Consider the following 18,299-nt stretch of genomic DNA (forward strand, 5'->3'; position numbering starts at 1 on the left):
CCACTTTCAACACCGCTAAAACACCATCTTCAACACCGCCAAAACACCACCCTCAACACCGCCAAAACACCAACTTCAACACCGGTAAAAAACCACCTTCAACACTGCTAAAACACCACCTTCAACACCGCTAAAACACCATCTTGAACACTGCTAAAACACCACTTTCAACACCGCTAAAACACCACCTTCAACACTGCTAAAACAACAACTTCAACACCCTCCAAAACACCATCTTCAACACCGCTAAAACACCACCTTCAACACCGCCAAAACTTCACCTTCAACACCGCCAAAACACCACAATCAACACCGCCAAAACACTACCTTCAACACCGCTAAAACACCACCTTCAACACCGCTAAAACACCACCTTCAACACCGCTAAAACACCACCTTCAACACCGCTAAAACACCACCCTCAACACCGCTAAAACACCACCCTCAACACCGCCAAAACACCAACTTCAACACCGGTAAAACACCAGCTTCAACACCGCCAAAACACCAACTTCAACACCGGTAAAACACCACCTTCAACACCGCTAAAACACCAACTTCAACACCGCCAAAACACCACCTTCAACACCGCTAAAACACCACCTTCAACACCGCTAAAACACACCCTTCAACACCGCCAAAACGCCACCTTCAACACCGCCAAAACACTACCTTCAACACCGCCAAAACACCACCTTCAACACCGCCAAAACACCACCTTCAACACCGCTAAAACACCAGCTAGCCTACTTCCTCTTCTTTTTGTGTTAGCACTTTGATTTGATTATTTTATGATGTGAAGCACTTTGTTACTTGTGCTGAAAAGCGCTATACAAATAAAGTTGTCATTATTAGTAGTAGAAGTAGTACATTTTACATTAAAAAATTTTGTCATTTAGCAGACGCTCTTATCCAGAGCGACTTACAGTTATTGAGTGCCTACATTTCTTTTCATACTGCCCCCCCCCCCGTGGGAATCGAACCCATTACCCTGGCGTTGCAAACGCCATGCTCTACCAACTGGGGTGGCAGGTAGCTTAGTGGGTAAGAGCGTTGTGCCAGTAACCGAAAGGTCGCTGGTTCTAATCCCCGAGCCGACTAGGTGAAAAATCTGTCGATGTGCCCTTAAGCAAGGCACTTAACCCTAATTGCTCCTGTAAGTCGCTCTGGATAAGAGCGTCTGCTAAATGACTAAAATGTAAAATGTAAAAAATGTAACTGAGCTACACCCCTGGTAGAGGTAGCAGTGATGTTCATGACCAATGCTCTATTATCCAGACAATGACATGGACATTTACACACCTACAGCTGAAGGGCTCTGACGTCACAATGGAGAGAGGGAAATGATCCCCAAATGAATAGAAACAACATTACTGTCTGAACGCAGTCAGAATTAGAATGATCCACTGCTTTGTCCACACTTGATCAAGTGTGTCCCAAATGGCACCCTATACCCTATGGGCCCTGGTTAAAAGTAGTGCAGTGTATAGGGAATAGGGTGCCATTTGGGACAAATTAATACTATGAATTAAAATTCCAGTAATATCATGCATATGGATGCAGCAGTTCTTAGCAGTGGTCCTTAGTCATGTAATTTATGAATTGACCCCGTCTCCATCCCATTTAAGAGGTTGTAGTAATACACGATAACCACTAGGTGGCCATACACAACCTTTATAAATATCTGTCCAGCTGTGTCACAGGCTTTCAACTGTGATGATATTATACTCAACGATTTCTAAATCAAGCGAGGTGTGGAAATGATGGAAACTACAGGGGTGTGGACTGCATCTCACAAATAAAGACTCACAACAACAAACACAAAAAACCCTCTAAATGTAACTCAACAGAAAATGTTGCCACTCCTGTATACTGTCCTGACAGCTGAGACCAGGGTGCGTTGAGTTTGAGTCAACGTTCGCTACGGTTTGTACTGAATGACTTGAGCACCGTTCTTCAACAGCCTTTGATGTATAATAGGAAGGAGACGGACAGGAACAGGAGGGACAGGAGGGACAGGAGGGACAGGAGGGACAGACAGGGACAGGAGGGACAGACAGGGACAGGAGGGACAGGAGGGACAGGAGGGACAGATAGGGACAGGAGGGACAGACAGGAACAGGAGGGACAGGAGGGACAGGAGGGACAGGAGGGACAGACAGGGACAGGAGGGACAGGAGGGACAGGAGGGACAGACAGGGACAGGAGGGACAGACAGGAACAGGAGGGACAGGAGGGACAGACAGGGACAGGAGGGACAGGAGGGACAGACAGGGACAGGAGGGACAGACAGGGACAGGAGGGACAGGAGGGACAGACAGGGACAGGAGGAACAGGAGGGACAGACAGGAACAGGAGGGACAGGGGGGACAGGAGGGACAGACAGGGACAGGAGGGACAGGAGGGACAGACAGGGACAGGAGGGACAGACAGGGACAGGAGGGACAGGAGGGACAGACAGGGACAGGAGGGACAGACAGGGACAGGAGGGACAGGAGGGACAGGAGGGACAGGAGGGACAGACAGGGACAGACAGGGACAGGAGGGACAGACAGGGACAGACAGGAACAGGAGGGACAGGAGGGACAGACAGGGACAGGAGGGACAGGAGGGACAGGAGGGACAGGAGGGACAGACAGGGACAGGAGGGACAGACAGGGACAGACAGGGACAGACAGGAACAGACAGGGACAGGAGGGACAGACAGGGACAGGAGGGACATGAGGGACAGGAGGGACAGACAGGGACAGGAGGGACAAGAGGGACAGGAGGGACAGACAGGAACAGGAGGGACAGGAGGGACAGACAGGGACAGACAGGGACAGACAGGGACAGACAGGGACAGGAGGGACAGGAGGGACCGACAGGGACAGACAGGAACAGGAGGGACAGGAGGGACAGGAGGGACAGACAGGGACAGGAGGGACAGGAGGGACAGGAGGGACAGACAGGGACAGACAGGAACAGGAGGGACAGGGGGGACAGGAGGGACAGGAGGGACAGGAGGGACAGACAGGGAAAGGAGGGACAGGAGGGACAGGAGGGACAGGAGGGACAGACAGGGACAGGGGGGACAGACAGGGACAGGAGGGACAGGAGGGACAGACAGGAACAGGAGGGACAGGAGGGACAGGAGGGATAGACAGGGACAGGAGGGACAGACAGGGACAGGAGGGACAGGAGGGACAGGAGGGACAGACAGGGACAGGAGGGACAGGAGGGACAGGAGGGACAGGAGGGACAGACAGGGACAGGGGGGACAGGAGGGACATGAGGGACAGGAGGGACAGACAGGGACAGGAGGGACAGACAGGGACAGGAGGGACAGGAGGGACAGGAGAAACAGGAGGGACAGGAGGGACAGGAGGGACAGACAGGGACAGACAGGGACAGGAGGGACAGGAGGGACAGGAGGGACAGACAGGGACAGACAGGGACAGGAGGGACAGGAGGGACAGGAGGGACAGGAGGGACAGACAGGAACAGACAGGGACAGGAGGGACAGACAGGGACAGACAGGGACAGGAGGGACAGGAGGGACAGGAGGGACAGACAGGGACAGACAGGGACAGGAGGGACAGACAGGAACAGGAGGGACAGGAGGGACAGGAGGGACAGGAGGGACCGACAGGGACAGGAGGGACAGGAGGGACAGACAGGGACAGACAGGGACAGGAGGGACAGGAGGGACAGGAGATGTTGTGCTAGATGATGTGCCAGATGTTGTGCTAGATGATGTGCCAGATGTTGTGCTAGATGACGTGCCAGATGTTGTGCTAGATGATGTGCCAGATGTTGTGCTAGATGATGTGCTAGATGTTGTGCTAGATGATGTGCCAGATGTTGTGCTAGATGATGTGCTAGATGATGTGCTAGATGTTGTGCTGGATGTTGTGCCAGATGTTGTGCTAGATGATGTGCCAGATGTTGTGCTAGATGATGTGCCAGATGTTGTGCTAGATGATGTGCCAGATGTTGTGCTAGATGATGTGCCAGATGTTGTGCTAGATGATGTGCCAGATGTTGTGCTAGATGTTGGGGCTGATTTGATCCTTTCTTGCTGCAGCTTTTTCTTTCTTTTTTTGTTCTCTGGTTGCAGAATCTTTAACACGTATCTTTACCATTATTTCTGATATACTCCTCCTGGAACCATCCCCAGGTACTGAAAGGAGGCCCATATACTCCTCCTGGAACCACCCCCAGGGTCTGGAAGGAGGCCCATATACTCCTCCTGGTACCAGCCCCAGGGTCTGGAAGGCAGCCCATATACTCCTCCTGGAACCATCCCCAAACTTATTTTTCTTCTCACCCTGACTGGTTGTCATCAATGGTTACTGGTCTTGGAACGGTTACTGATCATGTTCACCAGAAACGGCTTCTGGTAAAACATTGTTGCCACAGGTTTGCCACAGATTCAAATAGAATCTTGAGAGAATTGTTTGCCTGAAAAAAACCTCTGGTGGAACTGTTTGCCACTAGTGGCAATAAATATAATTGTTGCCAAAAGGTTTACCGCAAATTTACCACTAGTGGCAAACATTTGCAAACTTCTGGCAACATTTTGTGGCACACTATTTAGTTTGCGTGGAAGTTTGCCGCAACAAATTATTGTCATAAAGGAGATGTGAGCTGGTCATAAGTTCTGTGAAGAACTTTAGCGGAAGCAAAAAACCTCCATGCAAGTTATCATTTCAGTTTGCAACTTTCTGACCCTCATTCCTGTTCCAGTGTAATACCTGCGCCAATCTCCCGAGTGGCGCAGTGGTCTAAGGCACTGCATCGCAGTGCTAGCTGTGCCACTAGAGATCCTGGTTCGAATCCAGGCTCTGTCGTACCCTGCCGTGACCGGGAGAACCATGGGGCGGCGCACAATTGGTCCAGGGTAGGGGAGGGAATGGCCGGCAGGGATGTAGCTCAGTTGGTAGAGCATGGCGTTTACAACGCCAGGGTTGTTGGTTCGATTCCCACGGGGGGCCAGTATGAAAAAAATATAAATAAAATAAAATGTATTTACAAAAATAAAAAAATGTATGCACTCACTAACTGACAAAAATGTAAATATAAAAACCGGAACTGGATATAACTTCAGAGTTTGTATAGAACATGAAAGACCATTCCTTTGTCTCACCATAATAAACATCTGACTTCTCCTCTCATATCTCACACTTTAGGATCCCTCCCTGATATCCCAGAGTTACAATATGATCACACAAAGACCACGTTTACTAGAATCAACAGCTCCCCTCCCCCCTCCCCGTCTACCCATTGTTAGGACAGCAGTCCAGCTGATTGCTAAGTCTCTCCCCTCCTCCTCCCTCCATCCAGCTTGCTTCCCATGTCCCCGGTGAGGGGTCCAACCCTGTTAGGACAGCAGTCCAGCTGATTGCTAAGTCTCTCCCCTCCTCCTCCCCCCTCCCTGTCTACCCATTGTTAGGACAGCAGTCCAGCTGATTGCTAAGTCTCTCCCCTCCTCCTCCCTCCATCCAGCTTGCTTCCCATGTCCCCGGTGAGGGGTCCAACCCTGTTAGGACAGCAGTCCAGCTGATTGCTAAGTCTCTCCCCTCCCCCTCCCCCCTCCCTGTCTACCCATTGTTAGGACAGCAGTCCAGCTGATTGCTAAGTCTCTCCCCTCCTCCTCCCTCCATCCAGCTTGCTTCCCATGTCCCCGGTGAGGGGTCCAACCCTGTTAGGACAGCAGTCCAGCTGATTGCTAAGTCTCTCCCCTCCTCCTCCCCCCTCCCTGTCTACCCATTGTTAGGACAGCAGTCCAGCTGATTGCTAAGTCTCTCCCCTCCTCCTCCCTCCATCCAGCTTGCTTCCCATGTCCCCGGTGAGGGGTCCAACCCTGTTAGGACAGCAGTCCAGCTGATTGCTAAGTCTCCCCCCTCCCTGTCTACCCATTGTTAGGACAGCAGTCCAGCTGATTGCTAAGTCTCTCCCCTCCTCCTCCCTCCATCCAGCTTGCTTCCCATGTCCCTGGTGAGGGGTCCAACCCTGTTAGGACAGCAGTCCAGCTGATTGCTAAGTCTCTCCCCTCCTCCTCCCTCCATCCAGCTTGCTTCCCATGTCCCTGGTGAGGGGTCCAACCCTCACCCACAATACTATTGTTATCCATCGGATCGTCTGCAGTCAGTACCTATTCAGCCAGCTAGTGTGCCTTTTGTCCAATCCATTCTTCCCCATGCACTCTGGCCCTGAGACACGGCCTCTACTGCTCAGTACTGCTTTCCCTCTTGTCTCTCTCTCTGCTCAGTGCTGCTTTCCCTCTTCTCTCTCTCTCTGCTCAGTGCTGCTTTCCCTCTTGTCTCTCTCTCTCTCTCTGCTCAGTACTGCTTTCCCTCTTGTCTCTCTCTCTGCTCAGTGCTGCTTTCCCTCTTGTCTCTCTCTCTCTCTCTGCTCAGTACTGCTTTCCCTCTTGTCTCTCTCTCTGCTCAGTGCTGCTTTCCCTCTTGTCTCTCTCTCTCTCTCTGTTCAGTGCTGCTTTCCCTCTTGTCTCTCTCTCTCTCTGTTCAGTGCTGCTTTCTCTCTTGTCTCTCTCTCTGCTCAGTGCTGCTTTCCCTCTTGTCTCTCTCTCTGCTCAGTGCTGCTTTCCCTCTTGTCTCTCTCTCTGCTCAGTGCTGCTTTCCCTCTTGTCTCTCTCTCTGCTCAGTGCTGCTTTCCCTCTTGTCTCTCTCTCTGCTCAGTGCTGCTTTCTCTCTTGTCTCTCTCTCTGCTCAGTGCTGCTTTCCCTCGTCTCTCTCTCTGCTCAGTGCTGCTTTCCCTCTTGTCTCTCTCTCTGCTCAGTGCTGCTTTCTCTCTTGTCTCTCTCTCTGCTCAGTGCTGCTTTCCCTCTTGACTCTCTCTCTGTTCAGTGCTGCTTTCCCTCTTCTCTCTCTCTCTGCTCAGTGCTGCTTTCTCTCTTGTCTCTCTCTCTGCTCAGTGCTGCTTTCCCTCTTGTCTCTCTCTCTCTCTCTGCTCAGTGCTGCTTTCCCTCTTGTCTCTCTCTCTCTCTCTGCTCAGTGCTGCTTTCTCTCTTGTCTCTCTCTCTCTCTCTGCTCAGTGCTGCTTTCCCTCTTGTCTCTCTCTCTCTCTCTGCTCAGTGCTGCTTTCTCTCTTGTCTCTCTCTCTCTCTCTGCTCAGTGCTGCTTTCCCTCTTGTCTCTCTCTCTGCTCAGTGCTGCTTTCCCTCTTGTCTCTCTCTCTCTCTCTGCTCAGTGCTGCTTTCCCTCTTGTCTCTCTCTCTCTCTCTGCTCAGTGCTGCTTTCCCTCTTGTCTCTCTCTCTGCTCAGTGTTGCTTTCTCTCTTGTCTCTCTCTCTGCTCAGTGCTGCTTTCCCTCGTCTCTCTCTCTGCTCAGTGCTGCTTTCCCTCTTGTCTCTCTCTCTGCTCAGTGCTGCTTTCTCTCTTGTCTCTCTCTCTGCTCAGTGCTGCTTTCCCTCTTGTCTCTCTCTCTGCTCAGTGCTGCTTTCCCTTTTGTCTCGCTCTCTGCTCAGTGCTGCTTTCCCTCTTGTCTCTCTCTCTCTCTCTGCTCAGTGCTGCTTTCCCTCTTGACTCTCTCTCTGTTCAGTGCTGCTTTCCCTCTTCTCTCTCTCTCTGCTCAGTGCTGCTTTCTCTCTTGTCTCTCTCTCTGCTCAGTGCTGATTTCCCTCTTGTCTCTCTCTCTCTCTGCTCAGTGCTGCTTTCCCTCTTGTCTCTCTCTCTGCTCAGTGCTGCTTTCCCTCTTGTCTCTCTCTCTCTCTCTGCTCAGTGCTGCTTTCCCTCTTCTCTCTCTCTCTCTCTCTGCTCAGTGCTGCTTTCTCTCTTGTCTCTCTCTCTCTCTCTGCTCAGTGCTGCTTTCCCTCTTGTCTCTCTCTCTCTCTCTCTCTGCTCAGTGCTGCTTTCCCTCTTGTCTCTCTCTCTGCTCAGTGCTGCTTTCCCTCTTGTCTCTCTCTCTCTCTCTGCTCAGTGCTGCTTTCCCTCTTGTCTCTCTCTCTGCTCAGTGCTGCTTTCTCTCTTGTCTCTCTCTCTCTCTCTGCTCAGTGCTGCTTTCCCTCTTGTCTCTCTCTCTGCTCAGTGCTGCTTTCCCTCTTGTCTCTCTCTCTGCTCAGTACTGCTTCCTTCTTGTCTGTCTCTCTCTCTCTGCTCAGTACTGCTTCCTTCTTGTCTGTCTCTCTCTCTCTGCTCAGTACTGCTTCCTTCTTGTCTGTCTCTCTCTCTCTGCTCAGTACTGCTTCCTTCTTGTCTGTCTCTCTCTCTCTGCTCAGTACTGCTTCCTTCTTGTCTGTCTCTCTCTCTCTGCTCAGTGCTGCTTTCCCTTTTGTCTCTCTCTCTGCTCAGTGCTGCTTTCCCTCTTGTCTCTCTCTCTCTGCTCAGTGCTGCTTTCCCTCTTGTCTCTCTCTCTGCTCAGTGCTGCTTTCCCTCTTGTCTCTCTCTCTCTCTCTCTGCTCAGTGCTGCTTTCCCTCTTGTCTCTCTCTCTGCTCAGTGCTGCTTTCCCTCTTGTCTCTCTCTCTGCTCAGTGCTGCTTTCCCTCTTGTCTCTCTCTCTGCTCAGTGCTGCTTTCCCTCTTGTCTCTCTCTCTGCTCAGTGCTGCTTTCCCTCTTGTCTCTCTCTCTGCTCAGTGCTGCTTTCCCTCTTGTCTCTCTCTCTGCTCAGTGCTGCTTTCCCTCTTGTCTCTCTCTCTCTCTCTCTGCTCAGTGCTGCTTTCCCTCTTGTCTCTCTCTCTCTCTCTCTGCTCAGTGCTGCTTTCCCTCTTGTCTCTCTCTCTGCTCAGTGCTGCTTTCTCTCTTGTCTCTCTCTCTGCTCAGTGCTGCTTTCCCTCTTGTCTCTCTCTCTGCTCAGTGCTGCTTTCCCTCTTGTCTCTCTCTCTGCTCAGTGCTGCTTTCCCTCTTGTCTCTCTCTCTGCTCAGTGCTGCTTTCCCTCTTGTCTCTCTCTCTGCTCAGTGCTGCTTTCCCTCTTGTCTCTCTCTCTCTCTGCTCAGTGCTGCTTTCCCTCTTGTCTCTCTCTCTGCTCAGTACTGCTTTCCCTCTTGTCTGTCTCTCTCTCTCTGCTCAGTGCTGCTTCCCTCTTGTCTCTCTCTCTGCTCAGTGCTGCTTCCCTCTTGTCTCTCTCTCTGCTCAGTGCTGCTTTCCCTCTTGTCTCTCTCTCTGCTCAGTGCTGCTTTCCCTCTTGTCTCTCTCTCTCTCTGCTCAGTGCTGCTTTCCCTCTTGTCTCTCTCTCTGCTCAGTACTGCTTTCCCTCTTGTCTGTCTCTCTCTCTCTGCTCAGTGCTGCTTCCCTCTTGTCTCTCTCTCTGCTCAGTGCTGCTTTCCCTCTTGTCTCTCTCTCTGCTCAGTGCTGCTTCCTTCTTGTCTGTCTCTCTCTCTCTGCTCAGTACTGCTTCCTTCTTGTCTGTCTCTCTCTCTCTGCTCAGTGCTGCTTCCCTCTTGTCTCTCTCTCTGCTCAGTGCTGCTTTCCCTCTTGTCTCTCTCTCTGCTCAGTACTGCTTCCTTCTTGTCTCTCTCTCTCTCTCTGCTCAGTGCTGCTTTCTCTCTTGTCTCTCTCTGCTCAGTGCTGCTTTCCCTCTTGTCTCTCTCTGCTCAGGGCAGATGGACTTACACATTATACCTCAGCTCCCCAATATCTCTCTCTCTCTCTCTCTCTCTCTCTCTCTCTCTCTCTCTCTCTCTCTCTCTCTCTCTCTCTCTCTCTCTCTCTCTCTCTCTCTCTCTCTCTCTCTCTCTCTCTCTCTCTCTCTCTCTCTCTCTCTCTCTCTCTCTAATTTAAGGGCTTTATTGGCATGGGAAACGTGTGTTAACATTGCCAAAGCAAGTGAAATAGATAATAAACAAAAGTGAAATAAACAATCAGAAATTAACAGTAAAAATAATAAAGACATTTCAAATGTCATATTATGTATATATATACAGTGTTGTAACAATGTGCAAATAATTAAAGTACAAAAGGGAAAATAAATAAACATAAATATGGGTTGTATTTACAATGGTGTTTGTTCTTCACTGGTTGCCCTTTTCTTGTGGCAACAGGTCACAAATATTGCTGTTGTGATGGCACACTGTGGTATTTCATCCAATAGATATTGGAGTTTATCAAAATTGGGTTTGTTTTCTAATTCTTTGTGGGTCTGTGTAATCTGAGGGAAATATGTGTCTCTAATATGGTCATACATTTGGCAGGAGGTTAGGAAGTGCAGCTCAGTTTCCACTAGGTCCTGAGGCAGCAAAGCATCCCCAAACCATCACACCACCACCATGCTTGACAGTTGGTATGATGTTCTTACTGTGGAATTCAGTGTCTGGTTTTCGCCAGGCACAATGGGACCCATCTCGTCCAAAAAGTTGACTCAAGTTTGCCAAAAACCACCTGGAAGCACCTGGATGATCATCAATAATGTTCTATGGACAGATGAGTCAAAAGTGTAACGTTTTGGACGAGATGGGTCCCATTGTGCCTGGTGAAAACCAAACACTCCATTCCACAGTAAGAACATCATACCAACGGTCAAACATGGTGGTGGTGGTGTGATGGTTTGGGGATGCTTTGCTGCCTCAGGACCTGGACGACTTGCCTTAATAGAAGGAAGCATGAATTCTGCTCTGTATCAGAGAATTCTACTGGAGAATGTCAGACCATCCGTCTGTGAGCTGAAGCTGAAGCGCAGCTGGGTCATGCAGCAAGACAATGATCCAAAACACACAATCCAATCTACATGAAAATGGCTAAAAAGCAACACATTTCAAGTTTTTGAATGGCCTAGTCAAAGTCCAGACCTAATCCCATTTGAGATGTTGTGGCAGGACTTGAAACGAGCAGTTCATGCTTGAAAACCCACACGCCACTGAGTTAAAGCAGTTCTGCATGGAAGAGTGGGCCAAAATTCCTCCACAGTGACGTGAGAGACTGATCAACAACTACAGGAAGCATTTGGTTGGAGTCATTGCAGCTAAAGGTGGCACAACCTGTTATTGAGTGTAAGGGGGGCAATTACTTTTTCACACAGGGGAATTGTGTGTTGCATAACTTTGTTTATAAAATAAATGAAACAAGTATGTAATTGTTGTGTTATTTGTTCACTCAGGTTCCCTTTATCTAATATTAGGTTTTGGTTAAAGATCTGAAAACATTCAGTATCAAAAACATGCAAAAGTAGAGAAAATTAGAAAGGGGGAAAATACTTTTTCACAGCACTGTATTTCTCTGTCTCTCACACACACCCTCGCCTCACACACACCAGCCCCCATTGCTCTCGCTTACAAACACACACCAGCCCCATCTCTCTTTCACACAAACCCCCACACACACTTCACACCGGCTGTCCTGTCCCAGTCCCTAGGGTGTTAACAGGTCCTCGGGAGACCACTGGGTTGGAGCGGTGCAGGCCTCGGGAGACCACTGGGTTGGAGCGGTGCAGGCCTCGGGAGACCACTGGGTTGGAGCGGTGCAGGCCTCGGGAGACCACTGGGTTGGAGCGGTGCAGGCCTCGGGAGACCACTGGGTTGGAGCGGTGCAGGCCTCGGGAGACCACTGGGTTGGAGCGGTGCAGGCCTCGGGAGACCACTGGGTTGGAGCGGTGCAGGCCTCGGGAGACCACTGGGCTGACACTGTATCATGGCCTTTATGTTCATCCATTGAACACAGATAACAGATACACTGCTGATCGGTACGACAGTAAACCTCCAGCAGTTTGTCATGATGAGAGCAGATCTTCTCCTGTAGTTGTGCGGTGGCTTTGACCAGCTTGTGCTTCTTGAAAGCAGGAGATTCATAGTGAGGTTGGAGGTGAGTCTCACAGTAAGAGGCCAGACACACCAGACAGGACATGAGGGCTTTCTGCTTTCTGGTCCCAGTGCAGACATCACACGCCACATCTCCAGGTCCAGCATAGCACAGAGCAGGAGGGGGAGCAGCTTGGAGTCCTGTCTTCTTCAGTTTCTCCACCACTTAGGCGAGCACAGCACTCCTGTTCAGAATAGGTCTTGGGGTGAAGGTATGTCTGCACTGCACTCAATCTGGTTTATTTAGTACCCCAGCGCAGGTTAAGTAGTGGAAAGAACATGTTGGGTTATTTTGACCCAGACAGTTTGGTTGCGTGAATAACCCAATATGTTGGGTTGTTAGTATTAACAGAACACGGGTTAATTTAACCATCAGTTGGGTATTTTTTACTCTCATGCTTGGTTGACCTAGTAACTGGGTCTGTTTTAATGTCATGCTTGGTTGACCTAGCAACTGGGTCTGTTTTAATGTCATGCTTGGTTGACCTAGCAACTGGGTCTGTTTTAATGTCATGCTTGGTTGCCCTAGCAACTGGGTCTGTTTTAATGTCATGCTTGGTTGACCTAGTAACTGGGTCTGTTCTAATGTCATGCTTGGTTGACCTAGCAACTGGGTCTGTTTTAATGTCATGCTTGGTTGCCCTAGCAACTGGGTCTGTTTTAATGTCATGCTTGGTTGACCTAGCAACTGGGTCTGTTTTAATGTCATGCTTGGTTGACCTAGCAACTGGGTCTGTTTTAATGTCATGCTTGGTTGACCTAGCAACTGGGTCTGTTTTAATGTCATGCTTGGTTGACCTAGCAACTGGGTCTGTTTTAATGTCATGCTTGGTTGACCTAGCAACTGGGTCTGTTTTAATGTCATGCTTGGTTGACCTAGCAACTGGGTCTGTTTTAATGTCATCCTTACTGTAGGTTATTTTAAGGCGTTTACATACTGTAAACTCAATGTTTCCTTATTAAATTATTCTATAATATGTAGAGTATTTATTACATATTATAATAAGGTATACCACTGTATCATAGCCCAACAATGAGACATACGTGGACTTTTAGGAAACTCTATAAGCATCATTGAAGCTACAAAAATGTAAATGTTCAACCTTAACATGTGCTAACTACGCAACAGACCAGATGAACAGGAATTACATTTACTCTCATGGGTGGCTAAAAATAACTATCTGAAAGCCACACCCCTACTAAACTATGCCTACAGTCTTCTGATCTGACCTGCTGGGTCATATCTCAATAACCAAGCAACAATAACCCAACACCCAGCATCCATAACCCAGCAGTCTTTAAAGAAAACAACCCAACTAAGTGACCCAACGCCTGCAACCCAACATTTGGGTCAACCAAACAACCCAGTATTGTTTAGAGTGTGGGGACAGGTGGGGACACCTTTCAGATCATCCTGATCCCAGCTTTCTTTAATACAGCCCATACAGTAGCTGTGTCCACAGGCAGTAGTCACCGGATCCTTCAGTGGATCCAGACAGACGGAGCAACAGAACAGTTCTAGATTGTCAGCCATTTTAGTGCTCTCTCCCGTAGGTTAAGCAATGGCAGTGTCAAAGATTACTTTCTGTTTCATTGAAAGCTACACCAGAGGACAGGGAGTGGCTTCCTCTTGACTGTGTACTCTGTATCTACAGGTTTTTGGGGGATGGAAGTCAAGCTAAGAAGATGACGTTGCATACAGCTGTGTCCACAGGGAATAGTAACTGGATCCTTTGGTAGATCCAGACAGCAGAGTGGATATTTTAAAAGGGCCTCTGCAATGTCCATACAACAAACTGCACAGCAGAGTATCAGAGATAACTTTAATTTCTTTGAAAGTCTGAGTGGTGGGGGAGGCTTTTTAGATCTGTTTGGAGACGTTAGTCCTGGATGGATGCACTGAGGTATATAGGGATGGAAGCCATAGTGACGTGTAACCAAATATAAGGTTGTGGTAAAACATTACAACGTTTTAAAGGTTCCATAAATGTACAGTGACCTATTCAGAAGCCACAGTGGTGAATGATGAATATGTCAAATCAAAAGTTTTCTTTCATTTTCAGTCATGTAAAATGATCATAAATTGTAAAGAAACATGTGGATGCAGTGGGGTGCAAATACCTCTGTAGAATTAATTAAGCGAGAAATGGCGGTGGAAACGGCTTTATGCACAAATATTGATATAATAACCATCATATTGAAGTAAACTTGGAGTCACACGATGATATGTGGCGTGGTCCTCCCACTACGACTCGGGAAACCATGCAGTTTATTAAGCTACAGATGAAATAAGTTATGCTGAACTTCACAGGGTGGTGAAAGTGCACGGTGATGAGCTTGATGCTCCTTTCCAATAAATATGGAGGGTCTTTTTGTCCATAATAATGTCATCATGTAGGTAGCCTGTCCAAAGTGGGCACGTTCACTATATAATGCACAACCAAATCTGACAAAACCATCAGTAGAGTTGAAAATGTGATGGAAACCCATTTAACATAACTTTTTACACCGGTACATGGGAATTTAACTGCAAAAATATATTAGTATTTTCAAAAATATATATTTGTATGTGCATTACGTCATCACGCACAGCCATTTATCTTCAACACGTCAATTTGATGGAAACATCTCTGCTGGTAAAATGACCATGTTTTTATGAAGATTTTACAATGTTCACATGAAAATCTGACGCCAGTCGAATGGAAACAGATTTTCATGCGAATATTCAAAAATCTGCATAAAAACAATATCCTCATCTATAAACAATATCCCAATAGAATTGAATGGTAAATTACGTATTGAATCATTTTGGAGTCACTTGTATTGTAAATAAGAACATAATATGTTTAAGTGGCTCCAAAATGACACAATACATTATTTACCATTCAATTCTATTGGGCACAACATCATCTGAAACACAACCGAAACACACTGCAAATGCATCCAACAAGAGTCCCAAGCTTGATGTAGTCATAGCCTGCTAGGAATATGGGACCAAATACTAAACTTTTGACAAAGTGTAATACACTATAAGTGAATTTGTCAAAATACTTATGACACCTACATATGGAGGGCCTAGATAAATACAGTATATTTATTTCTAAACAGTAAAACAGACATTAATGAAAATACCCTCAAATAAAAGGTGACATTCTGTACTGTCGCCTCATATAAAACATTTAATATCACATCTAAAATGCTGGAGTATAGAGCCGAATTCATAGTTGAATAAATTCAAAAACCAAGGGTGGGTCAAAATTATTCAATAAAACAAATTTGGCCATGAAGAAGTTTCAGTAGATTAGGAACTGCTTCCTATAAAAGCTATGTGGAGTATAATGTAGCTGGACATTGTAAAGTCTGCTTCCTATAAAGCTATGTGGAGTATAATGTAGCTGGACATTGTCAAGTCTGCTTCCTATAAAGCTATGTGGTGTATAATGTAGCTGGACATTGTAAAGTCTGCTTCCTATAAAGCTATGTGGAGTATAATGTAGCTGGACATTGTAAAGTCTGCTTCCTATAAAGTTATGTGGAGTATAATGTAGCTGGACATTGTAAAGTCTGCTTCCTATAAAGTTATGTGGAGTATAATGTAGCTGGACATTGTAAAATCTGCTTCCTATAAAGTTATGTGGAGTATAATGTAGCTGGACATTGTAAAATCTGCTTCCTATAAAGCTATGTGGAGTATAATGTAGCTGGACATTGTAAAGTCTGCTTTCTATAAAGTTATGTGGAGTATAATGTAGCTGGACATTGTAAAGTCTGCTTCCTATGAAGCTATGTGGAGTATAATGTAGCTGGACATTGTAAAGTCTGCTTCCTATAAAGCTATGTGGTGTATAATGTAGCTGGACATTGTAAAGTCTGCTTCCTATAAAGCTATGTGGAGTATAATGTAGCTGGACATTGTAAAGTCTGCTTCCTATAAAGCTATGTGGAGTATAATGTAGCTGGACATTGTAAAGTCTGCTTCCTATAAAGCTATGTGGAGTATAATGTAGCTGGACATTGTAAAGTCATACACACAATTATATTACTTCTTATTGACATTCAACCTGGGAATGAAAATTTAAGCAATTAATGTACAAACATGTCTAAAACAAATCCTGCAACAAAGGACCAGGTGTGAATGTTCTGGGGGGTCTAAGTCTACCCCTAACCAGTTTGAATACACTGTTTGATTTCACCCCCAGACCCCAAAACACACCCCATTCATAACAGTTTTAACAGCCCCCCACCCGATGCAACTCAATATTAAGAAGGCATACAGTCAGTGTACAGACCAATGCACTAGCACTACCCCCAGGATCACAACAAGCCCCTCACACATTGGACCACACACACACAATGTGAATTGAAATATATTATTATATTTTTATATATTACAATCCATCACAAGAAAGGGTGTTGTTTATTTTAGTTTTCCAAGTAACATTTCTTGGACATGTCCTTACTTTAAAAATAAGCATGTTTGGTCTTGTTTGAATCAGCCCAATTCTCTGGTTATAAATAAAATAACCATGATTGGCAGAATGTTTAATTCACATCTCTGGCTATTAATAGATTGTGGAACTATGAAAAATAGGGAATAATATTCCCAACACACCCACCTCACAGTTCCTACACAGACCCTGAGGCACCATGCAGGTCTGACACCAGAGGAGGCTGGTGGGAGGAGCTATAGGAGGACGGGCTCATTGTAATGGCTGGAATGGAATCAATGGAACGTATCAAACACAAACACATGAAACCACATGTTTGACTGAGTTCCATTTATTCCATTCCAGACATCACAATGAGCCTGTCCTGCTATAGCTCCTCCCACCAGACTCCACTGCCTGACAACCATTCCATTGTCTTGAGGACTTTACAACCATTTGGTCTGATCAAAGACCAGGACACCCTTTCAAATAGATACATCCTCTCAGCCTTGATGACTAAACTAATCAAAGACTAACACACACACACACACACACACACCACAGTAATCAGATCATGGTGACTCCACAGTAATAACATTTATAACTCATAAGTCACCAGGTGTGATTTACCTTTTGACAGATGAAACCCTACATCAACTACCAATGACTTATGGGAGGAAGTGAGCATTTCACATATTAAGATATAATACAAGGATACTTCCTTTGTGTGTTGTACTTAGTCAATTGAAAATGTGCTTAAAGTTTTGAAAAAACAGCCTTTTTGATGATCTGTTTTGAGTTTTGTATTAAGAGTTGTGAAATTTTACCACATACTTGTGAAAATAGTACAAAAGTGATTATAAAATCAATAATACATGGATACTTCCTTAAATGTACTTATTTTGTGTTGTGCAATTATGTTATTGAAAGAGAATAAGTATAATGAGAGAATAAATAAGTCCAGTCCAACCATTACCTCTCTCCTCTTTCACATCCCTCTATCATCACTCCATGGGTGTGTCCCAATAATCTCTCCTTCCTCCTGAAGTGTATCATTCCTTCACTACTCCTCTCAAATGTAAAAGCATTGGATTGGTGTTGGCATGGGGTAGAGGGAGTTTACATATACCAGTCATTTCCTTTTAAATCCATGAAGGGAAGTGGACAAGTTCACACTTAGAAAGGAGATAATAGTTCCACACCTCATGTGTCCTGATAACTACAGGAATGGAACCATATTGAGGTTGTCTGCTTTCTATACGGTTTGAGGGGAGAGAGAGAGAGACAGAGACAGAGACAGAGACAGAGACAGAGACAGAGACAGAGAGAGAGAGAGAGAGAGAGAGAGAGAGAGAGAGAGAGAGAGAGAGAGAGAGAGAGAGAGAGAGAGAGAGAGAGAGAGAGAGAGAGAGAGAGAGAGAGAGAGAGAGAGAGAGAGAGAGAGAGACAGAGACAGAGACAGAGACAGAGACAGAGACAGAGACAGAGACAGAGACAGAGACAGAGACAGAGACAGAGAGAGAGAGAGAGAGAGAGAGAGAGAGAGAGAGAGAGAAGAGAGAGAGAGAGAGAGAGAGAGAGAGACAGAGAGCTTGAGACAGAGACAGAGACAGAGACAGAGACAGAGACAGAGACAGAGACAGAGACAGAGAGAGAGAGAGAGAGAGAGAGAGAGAGAGAGAGAGAGAGAGAGAGAGAGAGAGAGAGAGAGAGAGAGAGAGAGAGAGAGAGAGAGAGAGAGAGAGAGACGGGACATCAGGTAAAGTTCTGGAAATGAGGGCATATGTGTGCAGAAAGAAACCCTCCAGTATGGTTAACCCCAGTTAGGCCCAGTATGGACTATCAATACAAGTGACCATTTAGAATGTGACCCAGTTCAATGGGTCTTAACAGAACTGGGGGATGTCAGCCATGAAGTTGTCTAAACACAACTGGAATATAATTTGTTTGTGATTCATTGTTAATGGATTTTCCATTAGGAACACAGGGGGAAAACCTAACACAACAACACACATAACACACAACCAATAAAAACACAAAGGGGGAGGAAACCACTAAAGTCATTACCATATTGTCATTTTCTAACGACAGGGAGAAAACATGTAAAATCTAGAAGACTACTTTAGATCTGGTCAGAAGAAGCCT

Source organism: Coregonus lavaretus (genome assembly GCF_964263955.1).
Source record: "Coregonus lavaretus genome assembly, contig: HAP1_SCAFFOLD_860, whole genome shotgun sequence".
NCBI classification, from domain to species: Eukaryota; Metazoa; Chordata; class Actinopteri; order Salmoniformes; family Salmonidae; genus Coregonus; species Coregonus lavaretus.